The sequence below is a fragment of the Ambystoma mexicanum genome, chromosome 2p (assembly GCF_040938575.1).
Source record: "Ambystoma mexicanum isolate Mex_15411 chromosome 2p, UKY_AmexF1_1, whole genome shotgun sequence".
NCBI classification, from domain to species: Eukaryota; Metazoa; Chordata; class Amphibia; order Caudata; family Ambystomatidae; genus Ambystoma; species Ambystoma mexicanum.
This window is the reverse complement of record NC_090923.1, coordinates 596493601-596506849: the sequence shown is the minus strand read 5'-3', so window position 1 is coordinate 596506849 and position 13249 is coordinate 596493601. Positions and strand designations below refer to the sequence as shown.

The window sequence follows — 13249 nt, the reverse complement described above, 5'->3', positions numbered from 1 at the left end:
TCCAGTTCAGGCCCTGGTCCCTGCACTCACACCAGTCACGCAGCAGCCCCGGCACTGCTTGTTGGAACGCCACAGCTACCCACACTCAGCACACCACCAGCTGCTCCCGACCTGCAGGACACATCGAACACGGACGAGGAGGATCAAGATACTCCCTCCTCACTCAAGACTTTCCACAAGAGGCTTGCGGGTGTTGCCGAGTACCTGGGGATCCTGCAGCCCCAAATTGAACAGCCCGAGGTGGGGTTCTTGGCTGAGGTGTTGACCATCTGTCCGTCCACAAGAACAGGAATCCCTCTACAAAAGGATTTAGAATCCTTTGCCAGAAAGGGCTGGGTGAAGCCACATTCTACACAGCCTATGAATAATAAGCACCTTGATGGCACATAAAGGCAGGCAGAAAGAGACTCGCTCTTACTGCACCCCCAACCTCATTTCTCTGCCGCCTCGATTTATTCTAAGCCGCAGGCTTCATCTGCCCCCACGTCAGCCCTCCTAGGGAAGGGGGAAAAGCTTTTGGAGTCGTATGGCAACACTATGTACTCTAAAGCCACGCTCCACCTGCACCAGGCCAATGCGGATGCTATGTTGGCAGTAGTGAATCAAAACCTTTGATGGGAAATTGCAGATTTCCTCCCAGAGCTCCCCACAAATAGTCAGGCGCACTTCAGGGCAGGTTTGGCAGAGGCGAAAATAGTGGCCCAAGATATCATGGAGTCCACAGTTGCTCACATTGACATCACGAGCAGAGCTATCTGTATCGCCACCGATATGAGGACGACAACTTGGCTTAAGGTGACTGGGTTTAACCCTGATGTGCAGGCGTGCATTCTCGACCTGCCATTTGAGGGGGGGGGGACTTATTCCACTCGACCACGGACGAGGAAATTGACAAGAAGAAAAATAGCTCGCAAACAGCTAAGTCCTTGTCAATCCTGACAAAATCGGTGCCCAAAGCCTATAGCTAAAGTTACCAACGCTCTGACAGAGCCCATACCTTCGGTGGTTTCAGGGGCTTTCAGGAGTGACGCACTAGACAGTCCGACAGGTCCCCTACCCACCACAAATCCTCTCTCGGGTTTTTTCCAGCCCCCCCCCTCCCAGGCACCAGCCTCAGAAGGTAAAAAACGGTGGCGATGCCATTCAGATATATAAGTCTCCATTGTGGTGCAGGCTTGCCCTTCACATTAATTCCTGGAGCAAGGTTTGCGGACCCATGGATTCCCTCTGTAGTTTCCATGGGCTTCTGTCAGCCAATTCCTTCATTTCCTTTTTCCTCACCTTCACTCCCACAGATTGGGACGTCAACTCTTTTGGCGGAAATCCGCTCACTCATCACGAGTAAGGCGCTGGAGGGGGTTCCAGCTTCACAGTGAGGCATGGACTTCTATTGCCAGATATTCCCCATTCCATTAAGAAAAAGAACCTGGCTGGCCTGAGAGTTCTTTTAGACCTCTCTTCCTTGAACTTTTCCTACCCCTTCAAAAGTTCAAGATGGTTACTCCAGCACTCTTCACGGAGACACTGTATGGGGGCGGGGTTGGACTGGGTGTCCTCCCTTGGGAAGGATGCTTACATGCACGTCCCAATTTGGGAGCCCCATCTTTCGTTCCTGAGGTTCAGGATCATGGGCTTTCATTTCCAATACAAAGTCCTACCTTTTGGCCTCAATTCATCCCTGAGGGTCTTTACAAGGTTAATGAATTCACTAGCAGCCCTGCTTAGGTCGGAGGGCCACCGCCGTTATCCATACCTCGACGACTGGCTAGTCCAAGCTGAGTCTCTCGAGGCTGTACAGCGTACAGCTTCAGCACCTATGCACATGCTATACGGTCTGGGGTTCTCCATCAACCTCAATAAATTGCAGTTACTCCCCACTCAGTCCTTAACATTCTTGGGGCTAATTTGGGATGCAAGGGTGGAGAAGATCTTACCCTTAGCAGACAAGATCACAGCAATCAGGAAGGCCACCAGGCATTTTCTCAGCAGACCAGTGATCTCAGCATGGTGATATCAGGACTTGCTTCAGCACTTGCTTGGAATAATGGTGGCTTGTCCCCTGGCTGTGCCACACACAAGACTCAAAATGAGGAGGCTCTAGCTGCATTTCTCAGCCTCTTGGAATCAGCTGGTGGGCTCCCAGGCAGCTCTAGTCTGCATACCACAGCAGCTACACCCGGATTTGGAGTGGTGGAGTGCAGAGACCAACCTGTTAGCGTGCAAACCGCTCAGGCAGCCTTCTCCAGAGATCACCATTACCACGGACTTGTCCCTGGAGGGATGGGGACTACATTGGACAACCACAGTGTCCATGGAGTATGGTCACAAGAGGAATAGCTGGAACACATCAACTGGCTCGAGAGGATGGCTATCTGGCTTGCCCTCCAAGCGTTGCTTTCCATTGTCAACAGCAAGTCTGTCTGCAATCAGACAAACAGCTCTACTTGCATGATTTACAGCAACAAGCAGGGAGGTACTAGGTCCCCTTCGCTCTGCTGGCTATCCATTGTCATTTGGGAGTGGGCATTGTCGAACAGCATTTACTTATCAGCAATCTACCTGCCGCGTGAGTCCAACTTGGAGGCGGACAGGCTCAGCAGGCTGGGGATCGACAACTGAGTGGCAGTTGAATGAAGCTGCCCTGAGGGGGATCTTCGACAGCGCGGGCCACCCCCAGGTGTACCTATTTGCCACCATGAACAACAGGTGGTGCCCTCAGTTCGCTTCCTGGCTGGTGCAACGCAGGCGCTCTCTGGGGGACGCTTTGCAGATCCCGTAGAACGGTGTCACAAGTCTCTCCCCTTGTCACCTGTTTTTCCTGTTTGCTTGCAACCTTCTTTTGTGACTTCTTTCGCACGGTCCGGGATTTGTATAAGCCCGTGCGTGGGTCTTCAGATTCCAGCATGCTTCGTTCAGATTGTCCAGGAAGGAACGATGCCTGCGCGCAGAGGCACGGAAGCCGTGACTCGAGCGCGGGCGAAATACAGGAAAGTTTGGTAAAGATTGAAGCGTGAAAGGAAATCAAGGAACTGGGATATCGAATTCAAGAGGTTAGCCCCGAGCGAACTCCGGCAGTACACGTCCAGCTACGGCGAGCAGTAGCGTTGAGACGCACAGGGCCGGAGGGGTGTGTCTGTTTAGTAGTGAGCCGAGCGTATAACATAAAGGCTGGCAAGCTGCGATTCGTATTCGACGGCCATGTTGGGAGGATTACTGCATTCAGTGCTCTATGGGTCAAGGACCATGAGGTCCAAAAGGGACGCAGGCGACGGTTCATGACAAATGGCATGAATGCATATGCGTTTCCTCCCACTCCTCTGATTCACAGGGTCATCTGCATGGTCCGGTAAACACGGAGCCTTCGGCTCATCTTGATAAGGCATTGGTGGCCAGCAAGACCTTGGTTCTCGGAGCTCCTCTGACTGTCGGACCAACCTCCAGTACACCTCCCACTGGGTCCAGCCCACTTAATCTCCTAGTAGGAGGGCACAGTGGTTCACCCCGCTCCGCAGAAGGTAGTCCTGGCAGCTTGGGTTCTGAACAGGTCACCCTGAAGCATTTACAATTATCACAGGACAACCTGGCTATCATACAAGTCAATACAGAACAAAGTGGACCATGTTCTGCCACTGGGCAAAGACAAACCAGATTGATCCGCTGACATGCTCTCTGGACGATGTGTTATGCTTGGCTGTGCATCTGACTCACTCGGGTGTGCAGGTAGACACCTGCTGTACGTATCTGGTGGCCATCGGGGCCTACACGAATTCCGGATACATTTTCTCTTCCAATCCGGTGGTTAAAAGGCATTTGGCGGGCCTGACAAGATTATACCCTCCTGTCAAGTGTCCACATACGGTCCTAGACCTTAACGTGGTGTTGGGCGCCCTAGCTCACAAGCCCTTTCAGACATCAGGATGGTTACTATTAAGACTGCCCTGCTGGTTGGCTTTACTTCAGCACTCTGGATCAGGGAGATTCAGGTTCTGGTGGCTTCAGAGCCCACGTTTCACCGGGACATGGTGGTTCTCTGGACGCATCCTGCCTTTCTCCGTAAGGTTGTTTTTCCTTTCACATTAACAAATTGATAGTACTCCCAACGTTCTTTGTGGATCCAAAGGATGAGGCTCAGAATGTATAGCACTGTCTGCATTTTAGGCATGCTCTAAGATTTTATCTGGACAGGACAAAGACCTTCCATAAATCGGACGCCTTGCTCATTTTTGGCAGATCAAAACCAGGCTGTCAAGCCTCCAAGGCTTCCATAACAAGGTGGATGGTTATGGCTATCAAGGAGGCATATGAGGGGCACCACAGGCCTTTGCCAGCAAACCTGCATGCCCACGCCATCAGAGCCAACGCCACGGCTGTGGCTTTCCCAAGACACGTCCCATGGCAGACGATCAGCAAGGCGGCTACTTGAGCTTTCCCATTTGCCTTTTGCAAACACTACTGCTTGGGTGCCAGTGCCAGATCGATGCGTTTGGCCAGGCAGTTTTGAAGAACTTGTTGTCTTAGAGGGGCAACTCTCCTCCCCAGGGCTGAATTCAGTTGTAATCGCCCATACAGTATAGGAAAGGCGATGGGACGTAGGCGTAATTATACGTTTCTTGCTGTAGTGACTAATGTATTCCTAGTCCATAGTCCCCTTTACTCCATACGCACCACCATCGTCCCTCGTAAAATCTCAGTGTCATTAGACAATCATAATATTGTCGCCGAGTCAAAGGGGACCGAGGAGTGGCGCCGGTGGGTGGAGTCAGGGGAACGCATGCTCCCAGGGCCGCGCCCTAGCGTGCATCTAAATTTAAAGGGGAAGACAATTTTGTTCTGGTAAAAAAAAAAAGGTTTCCTTCCCCGTCCTTGGCGAGGGCCGCCCATATAGTATGGCGGAAAGGGGACTATGGACTAGGAGTATTTTAGTCACTACAGTGAGTAACTTAAGATCTGTTCAACATAACGATTTAAAGCCTAGCTATCTCCTAGAATTCTTGAATACTAAAATAAGGCACGATTACTTAAGAATTAAATTCAATATTATGCCAACTGGGGAAATCACCAGAGTATGGAAGAAAATCCCCAATGCTTTCAAGATCTCTTGTGTATGCAGAATCACACAGTTACAAAGCGTTACATTTGATGATGCAATGCAAATTGCTTGCAATAATAAATACTTCAGCATGTATGTGTTCCGCTCACCTGATCTCTGCGGAGGCGTTGGGGCACGGTTGCAGCCCTCCCTGGAGTTAGATCACCCCCTCTGGTTTCGTCCCCTGCGGATAAGCTGTGGGCGGTGACAATTGGTGGCACTGCTCCTGCGTGGATATGGGAAAACGTGAGTGCGCTGATAGGTGACTGTGGTACCTCCCAAACCCTTCAACCCAAGGTGCGATTTCTGTGGGCACGTACTAGCCCATAAGGCTCACCTGGTAAGTATGAGTGATGATCTCTTCGTCCTGGAATTGAGTTCCTTCACTGATTCCTGATGAGTAGTAGTCCAGTCCAGCTGCGACTATGCTCCTCCGGTTTGGTGGTACGTGTCTTCCCATGTCCCTTGCCTTTTGCCCTCTTTCTGCTTTCTCTCAATGTCTCTTGTCTCTTCCCATTTCTAGTTTCTGGCTCGATGTTATGCTCTCAATGTTGTTGTTTTTCCATGAATAACGTTCCTCTCTTTTTTCTCCCAAATAGATGGAAATGCGGTCCAACAGCGGCTGTGGAGGCACGGAACGCGGCTGAGCGGAAGATGGATGCGACCGCAATGTCCGACAACAGGTGAGTGATAGTTTAAGGGAAGGCGCAAGGTTTAATAGTAGCGCGACCTTAAACTTAATGTCTGTTAAGTTTCTAACCTTGTCTTTTGCTTTTGTTTGCAGGTGCTGTGAGTGCGGATGGAGCGCGTTGTTCAGCGGTGCCTAGATGATGCTGTCTGTGCTCAGAGATGTTTTGCAGGTGAGCCGCGGTGCCAGGAAGAAGCGTGCAGGTGAGACCAGGATCCTCCAGATGGTAAGTATGGATGGATGTAGATGACAGGATTTCCCCAGGTAAGTTGAATCTCCGGCGACGGTGAGCGTTACGCTGCATGGAAGTGCAGAATAACGCAAAGCGTCTGCCTCAGGGATTGGAGCAGCTTATATAGCTGTGATTGTGGGCACGCCCACTAGGCTTGCCTGCCACGTGCCAGGCAACCCAATAGCAGCAGCCCTACCCAAGAGTGCACACGGGGCTGCTGTGAAGATGAAAGTTCCACTTGTTAAACACACGATGCACCAGAAATTAGGTGCTATGTCCATAATAAAGATGTTTTTGACCCAAATTAATTGTCTTATTTATTATTCTTTGCCAGGACTGTCCACCCGGGCCGCCTGTGTGTGAGACCTTGTAAGGTCAGTGCCCTTGGCCCGATGACCATGACAGTATGGGAGATTTAAAGGACAACACAAAGAATGGAATATTCTGCTGCGGTAATACACACAGGGTATTGAACCCCAATCCAATATATGACAATACTCATTTTGATAGGAAATTTAGATAAATTTGAATGGAATTACACATTAGACATGTCTTATGGATATTTTTTTTTTTTTTTTTTTTTTATTGGTTTATTTACAAACCTTTAAAAAGAAAAACAAAAAGGATGAGACCATACATCGCTCTTCATTACATTCACGTTATCTACATTGGTTTTTGAGCCACCACATTAATCCAGTAAACAATTCTCAATTAATGCTAGCAAAGTTGTCAGTGGTAGTATCAGTTTTTGATCCGTTCCTCTAAACATGTGAGACCACCACTCCTCAGCATTGAGCGATGGATGACTCTCGCTCCAATTACCCAGAAGTCGGATTCTTTCTGTACGTAGGTTTGTACAAAATAGCACTAAGTGTTTTAAAGTTTCTGGGTCTTGATCGCAGAGTCGGCACATTGGATTCATGTTCCTGTTAACTATCCATGTTCTCAGGCGTTCTTTTGTTTTGAACATATTAAGCCGAAAATGCATGTACAGTCTTCTTGCGTTCGGATCAGGAAATAATTCAATGTATTTTTGCAAGTTATTAAAGGCACAAGCCTCAGGTGGCACTTTGCTCAATAGTTTCAAGGCTCCTCTTTCAGAGCAAGTCAGCTCCCAGTCTAGGCGCCATAGTTTTAATTTTGCTGCATCAGGATTTCCTTCTAACAGGGCTGGTTTGATGTCGTATTCCGACATTAAGCTTTCACAGCGCTTTAGCCACATTTCTAATACTCCTGAAGTTGATGTGCTTTCATTGTTGAAAATGGCAAATTGCGGAATTCCTTCTCCGACCTTATGGATATATATAATGGAATGTATGTCTCTTTTTCTTTTTACTTATGTTGCATACATTATATCCATTTACTGTAACTGCGTATGTCAGAATATACACACATTTAAATGTATAAATAAGCCTCATTATGGCTGTAATATACAAATAAATGCAAAAGGATTATTCAAGGGGATTGGGTCCTCTGACGTATTCCATATCTATGACAGGTAATCACCACAGCTGTGCTGCTTCGGAAACATTTCTCGGCGTCTGCGTCCTGCATCGATGCGCCGTCGTCGAGGACCTCCTCCGACGTCATCCGATGTGATAAGTAGGACGCACAACACCCGTAGCCTCAGTTCCGTTTTATCCGCCAACGTGTTGCTTCGTGAATCTCGGTTACGCCTCGACTCTTTGGAGTTCTGTTCTTCGAACCTGTTCGTTTTTGTGAGAAAATCCTTCGTGTGAAGATGTCTTCTACTTCATCTTCGACCCCGCGTCCGGGCTTCAAGAAGTGCGGGGAGTGAGGGTCCAAGATGTCGGTGACGGACTAGCATGATGCCTGCCTCTGGTGCCTCAGGGAGGCCCACGACACGGATGACTATCAACTGCCAGTCGCTCACGTCCAAAGCCTTACGGGAACGTAAGAAGAAGTTGTCGGTAGGTCGGGTGTCCAAGCCCCGGAAGTCCAAGTCTGCAGGGCTTTCGACGGATGTTTCAAGAGGTGACTCTCCGCATCGTCGTCGGAAGTCTCGTGGGTCTCCTTCTAGGAGTCGGACTCGCCACTCCTCGGCCGCTTCGAGGCATTCTCGGAAGCGCCGACACCGGTCGTCTTCCAGGTCCTCTTCTGAGGACTCTGCCCGGCACGTCGCTTACCCCACCAGCCGTGCGGCACTGGAGGAATGGGCTTCCTTCGGGAAGAAAATGCTGGAGATTCTCGAGTCGCAGGGTACTAAGCCGTCCGCACCCCCGAGTGGGGTCGGCCGTGAGATGTCGAGAGACACCGCTCGCAAGAGTGGTCGGCACGAGTCACGGGAGAGGTCCCGTTCGGACAAGGGGACTCATTCTCGACGTACCCGTTCCAGGTCCCGGTCCTCGACGCGTTCGAGACCGTGTGCTCCTGTGATGTCTTCGAGGAAGACATTGACGCCTGAGGCGTCAAGCGCGTCGACTGGCTTTCTCGAGGTTCCAGCTCCGAGGAAGTCGTCGAAGCCGTCGACGCTCAGGTCGTCGAAGGACACGCTCGGAGCTCCGCCTTTGTGGACTGTGTCGACGCCGTCGATGCTGGCGGCGCTGCATCTGACGTCGACGCCGATTCACTCGACGCCGAGGTGTTGGAGGTACCCCGTGGCACGGGGGAACCCCCTAGGAAGGCTCTGGTTAAGAGCAAGCACTCTCGGGTGCCTTCTTTTCACCACCTGGAATATATTTCAGAGGTGGATGAGGATTCTGATGGCCTGGTTCCTAGTCAGGTTCCAGATGAGATGGTCTCGGGCCATAGCCAATTTGACGATTTGAGGCAGTCACTGCATGATGCCAGTGGACTGGACAGCTCTGCAGAGGTGGAGTTTTGTAGGCCTGAGCCTGGCTCTCATGCCAATTCCTCGTACCGGCGCCTTATGGCTATGGTCTCCGAGTACTTGGGATGGTCTGGTCTCCCAGGGGAGTTTGTTCAGGATGATCTCACGGACATCCTTGATGTTGGTCCCCCAACTGACCCGGTACTGCCGTTTCATATGGCTCTACAGAGAAGGGTGGCGGCAGCTTGGACTGCTCCGGAGAGTCTCCGGGCGGTGGGCAGGTCCTTGTCGCGAAAATACCATCCAGCCAGTAGCGATCCCTGCTACTTGACCAGGCACCCCACTCCGGAGAGTTTGGTGGTGCAGGCGGCCACAGCCCTGGCAAAGCAGGCGTCGTACCCTACATCCCTCCTGATGGGGACAACAAACGTTTTGATGGCTGGGCGAAGAAAGTGTTTTCTTCTGGTGGTATGGCGCTTCAGGCGGCCAACTCTATTTGTGCCTTGTCTAGTTTCACACACACTCTGTGGAACTGTGTTGTGTTAGCGGCTGAACATATTCCCGAAGGGGACGAATGGGATGGTTTCCTTGCTATGGTCCAGGATGGTAAGGATGCCATGTGTGAGTCCTTTCAGTCGGGTTTGGACATGGCTGAATGCGTCAGCAGGTCCATGGCGGCGAGCACCGTGATACTGTAACGCTCACCTGATTCACGTAGAGGCGCCGGTCTTGACTGGGCGTATACCATATCTTCAAAGGTGATGTGTAACACACGGCTGGCTCTTTGGGCTGGACCTCTGTGCACTGTATGTTTGACTCGAAGGGTAAGATGTCTGCAGATAGAAAATATGGGATTAAGGAACTGGGTTATTGAATGTCTCTCTCTTCTTCCCTTTCTCTTCTCCTGTAGAACCCCAAAGGTTAACGCTCTCACCTTAGGTAAGTGAACGCCGTGCTCTCCATCTGCCTCGGGGCAGGGTGCTGTAACCAGTTTCTTCACTGGATAAGGGGAGCAGGCCTCTTGACTTCAGAGGACTGCTGTCCGTCGTTTACTGCACGAACGGTAAGTTTCGAGTAATTCTAATGTCTTTAAAGTCTTTAGTAATGATGTTTCTTGTTTTGCAGGGTTCCGGTGATGGCGGATGACGGGCTGAAGTGAGTTGAAGATGGAGCCCGTGTGATCAATAGAAGCGCCTGGAAGTACGTAAGTAAGCGCTAGTTGCCTGCTTCACGATGCGCTCTAACTGTCTTTTTATTTTGCAGGTACAAGTTCGGAGCGGCTGCAGGGTGCCGGAATACCCACTGGGTTAGATGTGGAAAGGAGTAATGGCACGTGAGTATTAAAGTTCCCCAATGTCTTTAAACGCACCTTGTTTTGTCTTTCAGATGTGGGATGCAGCGCCGAAGGCCTCCGGAGCGTGCAAAGAGTTGGTAAGCTTTTGTCTTTCAGATGCCGGAATGCAGTGTGAAGACCTCCGGAGCGCACGAAGAGTAGGTAAGCCTTTGTCTTTCAGATGCCGGAATGCAGCGCGAGGCATTGGTGACAGCCGATGGACCAGGTAAGTGAAGAGCTGTCACTGAAGACCGTAATGCTAACCTGTTCTTTCTTGTCTTTATAGGTGTTGCTGAAGACTGGATTCAGGATGGTAAGCCTTTTTCCTTAGGATCAGATGCAGAAGACACGATGAGCGTTCTGCTGCAGAGGATGCAGAATAACGCAAAGCGAGAATCATCCATCGGGTGTGGTTTAAATAGCCTCCTGTAGTGCTTAGGTGTCTCCTTCCACAGCCACGCCTAGGTAAGAAAAGCGTTCCTGCTTTCCAGAAGAGTTCCAGTGTTCTGAATCTAGGGAGTGGCTCCTGCCCCACCCAACAGGAAAAGTAGTTCCAAACAGAAGAGGATCAGAGGCTCAACTGGCAGGCAAGTAAGCAGCATGGTCTGCTGCAGGTAAGTCCACCCAAGCACTATGAGCCCGGCGCTTCCAGCGCTGGGACTGGGCATATTTATGAGCCTGGTGCCACTGGCGCCAGGACTGGGTCCAAAAGGTCCCAATTGGGACTGGTTGGCACTCGGAACCTGGGTTATGGATCTGCTTGGAAGCAGAGATCATGACAGATACGCAGGTTTGCGTGGTTGCGGAAGTCGGGGTCTGCTCCTGATGTGCAGTCCCGGCTCCTCAACATGCCCTTTGATGGTGAACACCTTTTTGGCAGCAAGGCTGACGAAAGCCTTGAGAGGTTGCAGACCTCCAAAGCTGCAGCTAAGTCGTTGGGTGCTGCAGTTTGCCAACCTCTGCCTTTTCGTCCTAGGGGACAGCAATGGAGGGGTGGTTCCTTTAGCTATTACTCGTCCTTCAGTAAAGCGAGAGGAGCTGGCAGTCAAAGAGGCCACCGGAGGGGGACCACATGTGGACGACAGGGTACCCATGGTGCCAAGGCCACTCGGGCAGTTGCCTCTTTGCCCTCAGGTAACGCCACAGCCGCTACCACTCAGTCATGAGGCCATGTCCCATGGTTCACCGGTTGGGGGAAGGCTGGCGCAGCATCTTGTAGAGTGGCGTGCCATTACTTCAGATGTGTGGGTTCTGGAGATCATAACCCACGGCTACTGTCTTCCCTTTCGGCAGAGGCCTCACGACAATCCACCAGGGAACCTCTCTTTGAAGAGTCCGGATCCGCACCTTGCGCAGGAAATTCAAGCCCTGCTGGTGTCTCTCGACCTCAAGGATGCTTACTTCCATGTGCCGATCCATCCCAAGCACAAGAAGTACCTGACGTTCGCGGTTGGCGACTCGCACTTTCATTTTCTTGCCCTGCCGTTCTGATTGACCTCCGCCCCGAGAGTTTTCACCAAGCTCATGGTGGTGGTGGCAGTGCATCTCAGGCTAGGGGGGATTCACGTCTACCCTTACCTGGACGATTGGTTGATCAGGGGGAGCTCTCCCGAGCAAGTCCTGGATCATCTGTCCGTCACCTGCCACTCCCTTCACAGGCTGGGCTTCTCCCTCAATTTAAAGAAGTCCCAATTGACGCCAACACTGCGGCTCCAGTACATCGGAGCAGTGCTCAACACTTCCCTGGTGAGGGCTCTTCACATTCAGCAGATGGTGCACAAGTTTCAGCATGCCCAGACGCTCCCAGCGTTCGAGTTCTTGAGGTTGCTCGGCCTCAAGGCATCCTGCATTCTCCTGGTGCCAGAGGCTCGCCTGCGGAGGAGATCTTTGCAGTGGGCACTCAAGATGCAATGGTCGCAGTCCTCCGGCAGGATGTCGGACCCGGTTCAGGTGCCGCCCTCGGTCGCCCAGGACCTTCTGTGGTGGGCCGTCGAAGGCAACTTGATGAAGGAGGCTCCATTTTGGCTTCCCTGGCCGGAGGTGACGATCGTGACGGATGCATCCCTCACGGGATGGGGAGCTCATGCCAACGAGCTGACGGTCAGCGGTCGTTGTTCTCCGTCGGAGTCCAGACTCCATATCAATCTGTTGGAGTTGAGGGCCGTTAGGCTAGCCCTGAAGGCTTTTCTGCCGACTGTGCGAGGAAAGAATGTCCTGATCCTGACAGACAACACAGTGGCCATGCACTACCTCAACAAAAAGGGGGGGGCAGGGTCACTTCCTCTGTGCAGAGAGGCGATGCAGCTCGAGTTCTGGGCCATCCAGCAGGAAGTTTCGATCTCAGCAGTTCATCTGGCCGGAGAGGAAAACGTGACAGCGGACGCTCTGAGCAGGCAGAGCACGATCTCTCACGAGTGGGAGTTGGCTCAGGAGATTCTCCTGGAGATCTTTGCCCTTTGGAGGACCCCTCAGGTGGATCTCTTCGCCTCCAGTGTCAACCGGAAGTGCGATCGGTTCTGCTCATCGGGAATTTCCTCCAAAAGGAGCCTTAGGAGACGCGTTCGTGGTGGAGTGGTCATTCCCACTGCTGTACGCGTTTCCTCCAGTCCCCGTCATCCCGCAAGTGCTGCGGAGGTTACAGAAGTACGGTTCCCGGATGATCCTCATTGCTCCGGCGTGGGCTCGGAGGACGTGGTACTCGGACCTTCTCGACTTGTCCATCTGTCCTCCACGTCGTCTTCCCTACCAAGACGATCTGCTCTCACGGGAGGGGGGGGTCAGGTTCTCCATCCAGAGGTCAGATCCCTCAACCTTCAGGCTTGGCTTCTGAAAGGTTGAGGTATAAGGATTGGGACCTCCCTGAAGACGTGATGGAGGTGTTGCTCTCGGCCCGACGGCCAGCAAAAAAGTCTCTGTACCGTTGGCGTAAGTTCTGCGACTGGTGCAGAGTTCAGAATGTGGATCCTTTTGCATGTGACATCCCCATGGTTCTGTCCTTTTTACTTTCTTTGGCCCACAGGGGCTTGCAAGTGGGTACCGTTAAGGGTTACCTGGCGGCACTTTCCATCTTTAAGCGCTCGTCTGAAGAGTGTTCCTACTTTAAAATCCCTTTAATT

At 51.7% G+C, this 13249-nt stretch overlaps 1 protein-coding gene across 1 annotated transcript in view; it reads left to right on the top strand.

Annotated features, from left to right (window-relative positions):
• The window catches only part of RAD54L2 (RAD54 like 2), a 1748428-nt gene that overhangs the window by 1222762 nt on the left and 512417 nt on the right, over window positions 1-13249 (top strand). The gene's annotated exons all lie outside the window — the stretch shown is intronic.